This window comes from Canis lupus, chromosome 28 (assembly GCF_003254725.2).
Source record: "Canis lupus dingo isolate Sandy chromosome 28, ASM325472v2, whole genome shotgun sequence".
NCBI classification, from domain to species: Eukaryota; Metazoa; Chordata; class Mammalia; order Carnivora; family Canidae; genus Canis; species Canis lupus.
Genome location: NC_064270.1, coordinates 21,571,112 through 21,584,204, shown reverse-complemented (window position 1 = coordinate 21,584,204; position 13,093 = coordinate 21,571,112). Strand labels below are relative to the sequence as shown.

General features: G+C 44.3%; 1 protein-coding gene across 9 annotated transcripts in view; it reads right to left on the bottom strand.

Moving 5' to 3' along the window:
- Window positions 1-12,598, bottom strand: part of ADD3 (adducin 3) — a 124,978-nt gene extending 112,380 nt beyond the window's left edge. For 2 of the 9 annotated variants that reach the window (XM_049103595.1, XM_025467167.3), the window contains exon 1: window positions 12,356-12,598. The gene's annotated coding sequence lies outside the window, so the exon portion shown is untranslated. Of the gene's footprint in view, window positions 1-8,858; window positions 9,087-10,123; window positions 10,451-11,416; window positions 11,562-12,355 lie in introns of those variants that run through there. The other 7 variants (XM_025467164.3, XM_049103596.1, XM_025467166.3 and 4 more) reach the window with 7 other exon arrangements.
- Between the last annotated feature and the right edge of the window lie 495 nt (window positions 12,599-13,093).

The window sequence follows — 13,093 nt, the reverse complement described above, 5'->3', positions numbered from 1 at the left end:
CAACTAACACATCCCCCATCCGCTCAACTGCAACCACCCTAGAACCTCAGCATAAAACCCTTCTGTAAAGTCAATCCCTTCTCCCGTGAAGCAGTATATTTTAAGTAACATGAAACAATTCACTGTTTCAATTATAAACTTTTGTGGTTTTAAATTAACAAATAATATAGCAAAAGGAACAAAGAAATGAATATTTTAGGTAAAACTAAATGGCAAATATTTGAAGGTCTATCTCATATATACTTCCTGATCCTACTGAAATTTCAATCCTATTTATTTTTTAAAAAGGTGATGATGAGGGGATCCCTGGGTGGCGCAGCGGTTTGGTGCCTGCCTTTGGCCCAGGGCGGGATCCTGGAGACTCGGGATCGAATCCTACGTCGGGCTCCCGGTGCATGGAGCCTGCTTCTCTCTCTGCCTCTCTCTCTCTCTCTGTGACTATCATAAATAAATAAAAATTAAAAAAAAAAAAAGGTGATGATGAAATAGCTAAACAAAAAACTACCAGTATTTTCCAGCAGAGGCATAAATACTTTTCCAAACTTGGTTCAATTCTTTTGTGCAGTCACCAACAAGAACGAGCTTAAATAAATGAGCAGTATAGCATCCCATTTAAAGGAATTAGCTGCGGGATCAAGCTTATCAACTTATGATCTTGGGCAAGTTACTTAACTAAATTTCAGATAGTTTATGTAAAGTGCTTAATATAACCCTTGGCAGGTTTTAAGGGCCAAGAAAATGGTTACTGATTAATTATATATAACAAAGATATCATCATAATTTCAAAGCTTTCTTTAAATTCATATTGTTGAAGTTCCTTCCTGTTTGGCTTTGACAAGCCTATTCCAGGTGTCATAAAGTTCCACTGACCTATACCTGGTTCTGTGACCTCTAGTTCTAACCGTAACTACTACCACTGGCAGTCTCCGGCAGTTAGGAAAAACATGACAAAACAGGAGGCCACTGAGTAAAGCAAAACAACAAAACCCACTTTGAAATAATGAAATCACTCAAGCAGGAATAATTGCCTTAAGAAACAGAGACAAAGTAAAAGGGCAAGAGCAAAAAACACTATGAAAGTATTCAAATACTCTTAAAACCCTTACCTCCAGTTAAACAAATGATTTGATTTTAGGACCAAATTTTATTTTATATTTTTTTTCGGACCAAATTTTAAACAATATTATTGTTGTCTGCAGAAGCCATCAATAACCTAAACCACTAATGAAATATCTCATTAAAATGATTTTGACTTTTTAAAAAAAAGATTTTATTACAGAGAGAGAAAGAGCACAAGTAGGGGGAGCTGCAGTCGCAGAGGGAAAAGCTGGCTCCCCACTCAGCAGGGAGCCTGATGGGGCTCAATTCCAGAATTGTTGGATCATACCTGAACCAAAGGCAGATGTTTAACTGACTGAGCCACGCAGGCACCTCTTCTTTACCGCTTTTGATTTAGTAATGATTTCATGATTGCTAGACTATTATTTAATATAAAGTCTCAACTTCTTCAAGTTTCTTCTTTCCCAACAAGTGGTGAATTAGTTCTTTATCATGTGTTTAGGCCTCCTGCTGGAAAGTATAATTAAAATTAAGAAAAAGAAAAAAACAACAATTCCACTTGGTACTAAGATCCTGTCAAATTCTTCAGTGTGAGTCTGGTTTCTCCAGTAGCCAGCTGAGAGTTCTGTAAGAACATGGGGCTGTTCAACTTGATGCTGGCCATTCAGTAGATGGCACTCTTCCCTTTGAGCCCAAATTAAACAAGCTCAAAGAAGCATGTTCTGTGACAGTCAGGTGTGATACAAAACAGGGTTCTCTCTACAAAGCACTTAACTGATAGTCACGATCCCTCCAGAATTGCATTCATCAAAAGCTGATGGTCCAACCAGACACTTTTTATAGAGCCCAGTGTAATTCAAATTATAAAACCTCAAACACAATAAAATCACCTAACTCAAGTGATTACCAAGTAAACAGCTTCTCAAAGCCTTCGCTATGTCAAGCAGAGACACTGTTCTTATTCAGGTAATAAAATGTTCCTTTCCTACTACATTCTGCTCTAGAGGTGACAGTCTTTCAGTGGCTAGTGACCAATTCATTGTCTATCTAGTATTTCATTAAAGTATTTAATGATAATAGTTTAAGAACTATGATTTTTTTCATTATCAACATTCACTGAGACAAGAGAAGTCTTTCATAATACTTTCAACTTTTGGATAAAAATAAATTCTGATACCCACTTAAAGAGAAACATCCTAACACAACACTACTGTAGATTTAGTTTTGCAAAAAAGTATTTAAATATGGATTTCTGATATATTAATAATATGTATTTTAACTTTAATGCATAATGGCTCCCAACTATTACATGATAAGTAAGGTTTCTCACACATACTTGTTTCAAGATCTTTTTTTGAAATTAAAAAAAAAAATAGTGGTGGAGAGTGATGGAAGGAAATTCCTTTCAGTGCACCTTTCAGCTGAAAGCCAAACTTCTCAGCAATCAGATAGGAATCACCTTGAAGGGGACGCGTGGGTAGCTCGGTGGTTGCGCGGCTGCCTTTGGCCCAGGGTGTGATCCTGGGATCAGAGATCCAGTCCCACATTGGGCTCCCTGCAGGAAGGCTGCTTCTCCCTCTGCCTACGTCTCTGCCCCTCTCTCTCTCTGTCTCTCATGAATAAATACATAAAATCTTAAAAAAAAAAAAAAAAAAGGAATCACCTTGAAAATTCCACCTTTCTCTGGCAATAAAAGTCATAGGAGGAAGGAAAGTGAAAAGAACATGGTTTTAAAATTTACAAAAAAATAAAAATAAAAAAGTTGGGAATGCGGACAATGTATCAACTTCATTGCCAATCTCTCCCCCCTTTTCACTCTTCCCTACACTGCTTGTCCTATGCACTTAAGCGCATTCACAACTCCAAATGAACTGTGACTGTCACCATTCCCCAACCTCTTCCTTAGATATTAAGAAAGGTTGCCCTTATAGAATCTTTTCACGTACTAGTAAGACAAATGAGATTAGAAGTGACAATGCAGCTAACAGTTACTGGCTCTAATTTCTGAAGATTAAAAATAGAGCGTTCTTGAAAGAGTCCCTGGGAAGGACTTGATCCCAAAATATATTTCTTCAGACATACCAAGTAAGCCTAATTATCTTCTCCATAAGAATACTGAGTAAACTTTTTTTTTTTTTTTGTATGGCATTTAGTCATTCCAGCAGATCAAAAGATGACAGGATGAGAATACTGTATGGAAAAAGGAAAAAGGAAATGCTGTCCTTGTACAGGATAACTGAGCCATTGTGGAAAAACGTCACAGAAACACTGCTGACGGTGACAAATTAAAGGCATACACCAAGCCCCAAGATACTGAAAAACTCAGCACTTCTCCAACCTGATTGCCTTCTACATTGTTCAAATTCCAGCTCCCCTAGCAGGTAACCCACAACAGCCTGGGAGCAGAATTAAACTGTCTCCTGAACAGTCCTTTTCTCTTCCGAAGAGGTAAAGGGATGGGGGAGTAAAAAACTTACAAGAACACATTTAAATGAGTATGAAAGGGAGCCAAAAGAATAAAGTAACAATTTTATGTATGTCACCTGGAGTTAGATTTCCATCTTGTTTAATCAACTGCTTGCCTTAATGTCTACTTGCCTTAATTCACCTTGTAAGCATTAAAATTCAAAGTTTTATTAATATAGGCAGTGTACTTCTTGAGACATTGGTTTTAAGAATGTTATGTCATTTGCCCTTAAACTTCCAAAAGGTGTTTTAACGCCTGCCTAGCTAGTTGTGAGAAATCTTTATTGTATGGAAATCATCTATGTCTACTGCAGAAAAAGTGAATTTCATCACCCCAGGTTCAAACTGTAGTCTTATTTGAGAAGGCAATCTTAAATGCTAGTTAATGTACTGCCTATACACCAATATCCTCAGGCCAGGTTTTGGACAATTTGAAACAAAGAGATTTCAAAGTTCATCTTATATCAGGGAGGTCTATTTCCAATTATGCTTTAACTCCAACTTTTAAAAACAAATTAAGGGGATCCCGGAGTGGCTCAGTGGTTTAGCGCCTGCCTTCAGCCCAGGGTGTGATCCTAGAGACCCGGGCTCCCTGCATGGAGCCTGCTTTTCCCTCTGCCTGTGTCTCTGCCCCTTTCTCTCTCTGTCTCTCTCATGAATAAATAAATTTTTTTAAAAAATTAAGTATATGGTGGCAATGCAGATCAGTTTGACATCAGGTTAAAGTTGAATTTAGAAATAAATGCGTTATAAAGATGTAACTATACATCAAAGCCTATACAGTAACAGTTTAGCTTTGGCATAGTCAGAAACAAGTCTATACTGTCTTCCTAACAAGGAATATATACCTTTTGTGATCATGGTACTAGTTTTTGGGTTATGCTAGGTAACATTGAAAGCCATATTCATTCTTTAAGGTTTCTAGGATACTCCTCATTAAATTGCTCCTTCAGTGTAGTAAGCAATGTCCTAGAAACCTGAAAGATTATTAATGCACCTTTTCAAAGATATCCAACAAAAATTAGTTTAAGGAAACAAGAGACTGATTCTTATTATTTGTACCATCATTTAAGGCTTTATGGTAAGTTAAACAGTATCATCTTAACATTCAAATATGTGTTCAACTGTGCAATTAACTTAATTTTGAAGTGTATTTTGAAACTTGTTCATACATTAAAAAAAAAAATCAACATTATTTTTTTTTTAATTTATTTATGATAGTCACAGAGAGAGAGAGAGAGAGAGAGGCAGAGACACAGGCAGAGGGAGAAGCAGGCTCCATGCACCGGGAGCCTGATGTGGGATTCGATCCCGGGTCTCCAGGATCGCGCCCTGGGCCAAAGGCAGGCGCCAAACCGCTGCGCCACCCAGGGATCCCAAAAAATCAACATTAAAATGCACATGAAAAAAGAGCCCACAAGTCTTTCTTTCTGCAACACTTAATTTTAATTAACATAATTTTCAGTTAAAATTGTTCAATGCATACTGTTGATACTCAAATTATTTATTGCATGAATGCCAGATGAATAATTTTTAACTTTACATGAAAGGAAGAGCATCCCTCAAGTAGGATAGTTACATACGTGTGTCCATAACCAGCTACTGCTAGAAGGAAAAAATAAATTCATCTAGTTATTATATATGAGGGATAGATAAAAGATTATAGGTTTTCTTTCAAGCCACAGTCAATGAAAGACTTCTAACCTGTATGATATAAAGGATTCTGAATATATACAACCCATTACAGTAAAAATTTGAGATTGTTTTGGCTTTTGGCCAACAGAGGTTACTTAGTCACTTGCAGAACCCGAAAGACCTCATAACAATATCATCTATAAGTATACTGGAATGGACCCCGAGATCAAATGATAAAGCATTTAACAGAGAAGACATGAAAGAAAGTATCAGGGCACTCATTTTGAACCTCAGTGACATAACATAGTCTACAACTCAATTTTAAATAAGGTGCCCATGTTTAAAAGAAAGAATAGCATTCTAAGTAGACATTTTAAATTTTTTCTATTCAAAGTCTACACATTTAGTAATTCCAAAGGATTTGGAAACAGCATTGAATATTAATTCTAGACAAAAAAATTAGTATTTATTTATATGAGAAACAGATAAGTAACCTGTGTCTTCAATACAGCTTGGGCTTTCTTAATTCAACATATGCAAGTTTTTAAACATTTTTTCCTAACATATTTCACTAAACTGTCAACAAAAGGTTTCAGTTCTCTACAATAATAATTCTAAACATTACTTAAACCAGCTAATTTAGATTGTAATTTATTTGCCTAACTTAACTACATTGGTGAAGCAGCAACACACAGTTCCATGAGGAATGTAAATGACAAAGTATAAGCCACAAGTTATATCTGAAGGCTAATTTTAGGAGGCAACTCAGGTGAACCTTAGAACAAATTTAAGTTAAAATCCATCTTAGGGGGGATCCCTGGGTGGCGCAGCGGTTTGGCGCCTGCCTTTGGCCCAGGGCGCGATCCTGGAGACCCGGGATCGAATCCCACATCGGGCTCCCGGTGCATGGAGCCTGCTTCTCCCTCTGCCTGTGTCTCTGCCTCTCTCTCTCTCTCTCTCTCTCTCTCTCTGTGACTACCATAAATAAATAAAAATAAAAAAAAAAAAAAAATTTAAAAAAAAAAAAAAAAAAATCCATCTTAGGTTGATATGATGTTGATAATCAGAAGATCAGCCCCACTGATTTGGTGTAAAACCAGAATCTCTCCAAGGGTAATAGTGCCTGTTGGGTCTAACATAGATGGCAAGCTTTAAAAAAAAAAAAGGCCTTTAACATCTTTAATAATTAAAAAGACAACCTACTCTAGCCCAAATATAGTATCTTAGTGAAACTTTTTTTTCTTAAGATTTTATTTATTTATTCATGAGAGCCACACACACACACAGAGAGAGAGAGAGAGAGAGAGAGAGGCAGAGACACAGGCAGAGGGAGAGGCAGGCTCTATGCAGGGAGCCTGACATGGGACTCCATCTCAGGACTTCAGGATCAAGCCCTGGGCTCAAGGCAGCGCTACACTGCTGAGCCACCCAAGCTGCCCTAGCCTAGTGAAATTTATCAAAAGAGAATCCTCTTTCAAAGTCAAAAGGTGGGGATCCCTGGGTGGCGCAGCGGTTTGACGCCTGCCTTTGGCCCAGGGCGCGATCCTGGAGATCCGGGATCGAATCCCACATCGGGCTCCCGGTGCATGGAGCCTGCTTCTCCCTCTGCCTGTCTCTGCCTCTCTCTCTCTCTCTCTCTCTGTGACTAGCATAAATAAATAAAAATTTAAAAAAAAAAAAGTCAAAAGGTGATTCTACTTAAAGCAGATTTATCACCACCCTTCATATTTAAACAACCTATTAGTTGTATTAATACAGAAAGGTGTGGCTAAAGAAGACAAGGGCACCCCTGTAGTCTTGGGAATACTCCGAAGACTTTTCACTGATTTCTAACTACTACTGCAAGTATACTAGCAAGGCCCACTAGTTACATGGGCTCACTCTAGATGGAGTCAGACTGAGTTCAGTACCAGCCTGTGGTACCTAGTACCTATACTCCTTGGGCAAAACACTTAACCTGTGTCTCTGTTTAGTCGCTGGGTTGTGAGGAGTAAGTAAATTAAATCACATAAACCGGGCAGCCCCAGTGGCTTAGCGGTTTGGTGCCGCCTTGGGCCCAGGGCATGATCCTGGAGTCCCGGGATCGAGTCCCACATCAGGCTCCCTGCATGGAGCCCGCTTCTCCCTCTGCCTGTGTCTCTGCCTCTCTCTCTCTGTGTCTCTCACGAATAAATAAAATCTTAAAAAAAAAAAAATCACATAAAATCTGTCTGGCACAGAGGTAGAACAAATAAATATTGGTTGTTACAAATATTTGCTTAGTCTTCACTTGCTACATAGCATGATAGATATAACCACCTTCTGAAGACTCATTTTATATACTAAAGATGAAGCATTCATATTCTAAAACACTTTGCTTGAAACAACTCAGAGTTCTGATATTATCATTCCCCAATACTCTACAAACTTAATTTGTTCAGAGTTGAGTTTCTACGCTTTTATGGGATTTCTTCCCTTAACAGAAGTCCTTCTATACCCTGATGACACAAGTCAGTGCTGCTCAATACTGCTAAACAACTGCTTTGCCAAAGAACAGATTAAACGGCTAACAACCTGTATAGGTTAAAGTATAACAAAAACAGACGTGATACACCTACATCAGGAAGCCTCATAACTGCAGAAGTTGACCCCCACCCTGAGTCTAGATTTCAGGAGTGTGTGTGTGTAGCAGCTGATGCTGACGCTATGTCGTCTTAGTCTCAAAAGACATTTTGGTTTTTACAAAGACCATATCCACATCTTAAACATCACTGAGTAAGTGCGCATTCTTCCCAGTATAGCATTACTGAAAAATGGGGTTAGAAGTAGAAAAGTGTACATTTTTTTCATTTTTTAGAATGTAAAACATATTTTGGAAATATAATCCTTCTATCATGCGAAATAAGTATTTCCCAGGTGTCTTATGATCACCTGTCATGTCAAATGTTTACCAATAAACATGTTATCATACATGTAAAAAGCCACAACATAACTGAATGCCTCATAACCAATACGTTTAAATTAAGAGATAAGTTACATTTAACATTCAAAATTGATACACCACTTTTTTTTTTTCTTTAAAAACAGCTATTACCAACATGCCAGCATTTGAGGTCAGTTTTAAGAGTGACCTCTTTGGCCAGGGCGCCTGGGTGGCTCCCAGTCAGGTAAGCATATGCCTTCGGCTCAGGTCATGATCCCAGGGTCCCAGGATAGAGCCTCCTATCTGGCTCCCTGCTCAGCGGGGAGCTTGCTTCTCCCTCACGCACTAGCCCTCCTACCCTCCTCCCCGCCCCCCCCCCCCCCACTCCCGCTCAAACTCTCGCTAGCTCTCAAATAAATAAAATCCTTAAAAAGAAAAAAAGAAAAAGTGAACTCTGGGATGATAAAAAGAGCGAACTCTATGAAAAGATGAAAAGTTAAATGCAACAAAAGTGGCCATTTTTTTTTTCCGGCCCTCCCTCTGCAAAATTAATCTGCTCAATTTAAGCAAAGGAAAATGAGTTGGAGGGCAATTACAATGCAATCAAGATCTGGATACAAAAAACTTTACACGTATGCTCCAAAAGTAACCCTATAAATGAGTTGGTACCATACCTTAATTACACATTTTTAAATAGTCAAGCATCTTAATTTAATGACCAGTTACCCTGCGCTCTTATTTTTCTTTTTAACAACGCTCTCTTTACAAGTCTTCTGAAGCCCAGATTAGGACATACCAAGCATTATGTAGAGGCACTTCACTCCAAGAAAAGCAACCGTTCTCATACTGACTGCTAAATCTGAAATGTTGGGATCCCTGGGTGGCGCAGCGGTTTGGCGCCTGCCTTTGGCTCAGGGCGCAATCCTGGAGACTCGGGATCGAATCCCACGTCGGGCTCCCGGTGCATGGAGCCTGCTTCTCTCTCTGCCTGTGTCTCTGCCTCTCTCTCTCTCTCTGAGTGTGACTATCGTAAATAAATAAATTAAAGAAATAAAAATAAAAAAATAAATCTGAAATGTTGTATGAGATAACGTAAACACGCACACACGTTTATGTCGCTGGTTCCAACTCCCAGAATCTTCTCAACTCCTTCATCACACTTGCATATAATCCCAACTCAGAGCCTCCCGGTTAAGTTCTATTTCTCTTCTTACCACTTCAGCGGTCCGTTGCCACAGCACATGTGCCAAAGAAATTAGTGGTTTTTACTACGCTCCCATTTTGAGCCGACACCTACTTGCAATTAAATCTCTGCAACAAAAAAGTTCACCTGAGGCCATTCTTGCCAATTTAATAGAGGCCTGGCTGATTCTACCTGTGTCTGAGGTCTTGCCTCAGTCCCGACAGCATTACCTCCAAAGCGGCTGGCTGTGCCCCAAACACCAGCAGAGCGGACCCGCTGCCAACTCTGCCTGTCACCCCGGGCAGGCGGGAAGCACCACCTTAACGTGCAAGCTTCTGCAGGGGCGTGCGCGCGCGCTGGGCGGATGGGGACGCGGATCACACCAGAGAGAGGGGGCCGCACACTTTTCGGCTCGCCGAAAGGAGTTTTTTTTAATGGGGGAAAACAAAAACCAACAACCCTTCCCTTCCCTCCACCTTTTCCAAGCGCCGCAACCTCGGGGGCACACCTTCAGAGCTGAAGGCCCCCGGGTCACCGACGCTCCAACGAGCTCTCCGCTTGCAGAACACTCTGCCCCCTCGAGGGAAACCAGAGGAGGCCCAAGAGTCGGGCCCACCCCGAGACGCCCGCAGGCCCTCCCCCGCAGGTCCACCCCCTCCGAGCAGCCCGAGGCTCCCATTCCCGCGCCCCGGGGAGAGACAAGTTCACCTGAGGCCGCGGGGACAGCCAATAGGAAGTGCCCTCGGCCCCGCGAGCCGCCGCGCTCCCCGCCCCCGCGCGACCCCCTGAGGGGTCCCGCCGCCGGGCCGCGCGGGCGCCAGCCGTCCCCGCCGGGAGGAGGGGCTCGACGACGGCGCCTTCCCTCTCCTCGGGATTACCTCGCGGCTCGCCTCGCGCGGCGGGCTTTGTGCTTCCCTTCCTCCTCCTCCGCGGCCGCCGGGGCTGCAGCCGCTGCCCGATCCGCCGCGAACGCCTCTCAAGCGCCGCTCCGCTCCCGGGGGAGGGCAGGAGGCGAGGGGGCGTGAGGAGGGAGGGACCTGGGCGCCGAGCCCTCCGTAGCAGGAAGCGGCGACACCTGGGCCGCGATGCCTCTAGCTCTCCGTCACTGTTTTAAAAAAAAAAAAATCACCTAAACCCCCTTCCTTCCCCTCCCGCCCCTCGCCCTGGCGACCGTTACCGGCCGGCCGCTCGCGCTCTGGCGGGACTGGCCGAGCGCCCCCGGAGCGTCCTCTGGCCCCGCCCCCGAGCCCCGCCCCCGAGCCCCGCCCTCAGGGCCCAGGCGCCCCTGGCTCCGCCCCTCGCAGCCCCCGAACGCCCCTGGTCCCGCCCCTTGGGCCCCCCGAGCGTCCTAGCCCCGCCCCCCGGAATCACAGGACTCCCGGCCCCGCCCCCTCGAGGCCCCGCCCCTCGCGGCCCCTCGCGCCCCTCGCGCCCCTCGCGCCCCTCGCGCCCCTCGCGAGCCTTGGCTCCGCCCGCGGCCGCCCCCTCCCCGCCCGCCTGCACCGCGTCCGTGTAGCGGCGGCCGCGAGGACCTACGGGCCGGCGGGGCCTTTGGGGAGGGCCTGGCGCTGGGCGGCTGCCTGGCACCTCGTCAACGTCCTCCTCCGGCGGTGCAGTTCCGATCCGTGGCGTCCCCTGAGGGTCGGAGGGGGAACTAGCCCCGACGGAAACCCGACTACCAGGAGGAGGAGGAGGAGGAGAGACGCCTCGCAAACGTCGCCCGCCCTACCCTGGGCGCCCTCCGCGTCCCGAGGCCGCGCCGCAGCTTTGCGAGCACCTCGGCCGCCGACTCTGGCCGCCGGGTCCTGGGGGGAGGCCCGGCGGAGCCTCAGCCTCTGCACGCCCCCGTCCGAGGGGCCTAGGCTCTCAGCATTCCTGCCTGTTGGGCGCTTCCTCCGCCTCCTCACCTCCGCGGAGGAGCGGGGCAGGGGCCCTCTGGGTCGTGCTCCACTAGGACCAGTGGGGGGGTCTTCACCCCTACTCCGGCTCCTGGCTTGGGGACCTCATGAGAGCTAGCTCGTTGGAGGGGCAGAGTCGAGGGAGGCAGCACCAGCTTTCAACATGAATTCGGCGCTGGGTAAACTTTGCCGCACGCAATAGCAGGGATGCGGGTCCATCCACAGGTGACCCTGAGCCCCCCCCCCCCCCCCGTCGCCCAGATGCATTCTTACCCCAGCCTATCCTCGACACAGACCTGCCGGCGCTGCACACCTTCCTCTGCCACCCACGATTTGCACATCCTTCCCGCACACGTGTCCTCCACGGACACGAATCCACTCGCAAGCACACCCCTCCAAGCGCCATTCTGGTTATTCATGGTCCCCAGAGTCGACCCCACCCTACCAAACAGAACAAACTTCACTCCCCACCCTTATCTCCCTTGGTTTCCAAGGCACTGGCGGCAGTCCACTTCATTTCCTTCCTCCTCTGCAGACTCTTCTCTTCCCCCTCAAATACTTCATGCCATCCCCCTCATCTTCATCCCCTCCCTCTTCCCTAAAAATGTGCTAATTAAAATGTAGTTTCCTCTTCCCACATATGAAGTGTGGAAAATGAATCTTGTGTTGGCACAAACTGTGATTTCATTTATCCTCATTTTCTCTCTCCACTGGACTAAGGCTATAGAAATTCCAGTCTACCACCATCTCCCATCTGCTCAAAATCTAACCATGCCTTATGATTTTTAAATACCCGTAAAGGATCCAGGGAAGGCTTCCTGGCTTTGGGGAGAAAATATTTAGAAAATGCTCAGCCTGTCATTTTATTTGGTCTTTAAAAACATCTGCAGTATTTGAGAGAGAGATTGGGAGTGGCTGGATGGGGTTTGGTGTTTTTTGTTTTTTGTTTTGTATTTATAAAGCAAAAAATGAACAGCTTTTGCATGCATCAAGATTAGCCTTTTTATGAATAGCAAAAAAAAAAAAGTATGTTAAGAGCACTTATCAGACAATAGTCTCCACTATATAGAGCATTTGCCAGTCACAAATCTAAACATCCCCCCCCAAGATAAATTAGCATAATCCATTTTAAGCATGTCTGATGAGCAGTCTTTTCCACGATCATTCCCTTTCCCACAGTATCTGGACAAAATGGATAAAAGACCGGCTTACCCGCGGAAGATGCAAGGCTTTCCTGGGTCCGGGGTAGTAGACGTGTGTGTCTTCTGTAGGTGTGGATTCTGCAGTGCTGCACTGGAACCCACTGCAGCCTCAGACCCGCGGCGGCGGCGGCGGCGGCAGCCACAGCAGCCCAGCCGCAGCAGCTTCTCCAATGCTGAGTAGTAAAGTGTGTGACTTAGTAGAGGCTCCCCAGTTACCATTAGGCGCTTGCTTATTAAAAAAAAAAAAAAAAAAAAAAAGAGGCGGAATCTTTCTTAAAGGAATGGGTTTTGTTTCTCTTCTCTACTATTGCTTCATAAGAAGCAGAGGCAGGGACTTTTTGGGACTGAGTATAGCTGTGGGAGGTTAAGGTTAAAATTAACCAAATGATGGAGGGGACTGATTTAGTGTGAATCAATGAAATGCTGTAAACGCACATTAGTTTTAAAGAGCCCTGCTGACTCCAAACATTGGGGTCCATGGCAAAAAATAAAGCAGTGTGCCTGGAAACCGGTTAGTATTTTGGGCTAGTATTTCATTTCCAATCATTGCACTAAAATGATACCCAATTAGAGGAGGTTGCTAGCATTTAATACAAGAATTTGAAAAGATTTATAAAATAAAACTCATTCATGTGACTGGGAGCAATGAAATCAAGCCTTTTAACACTTATAAGCATACCTGGAATTTCAGTGAATGTTGGTATCAGAAAATATATTATTGACAGATGTCAATGTGTATTCATGTTAT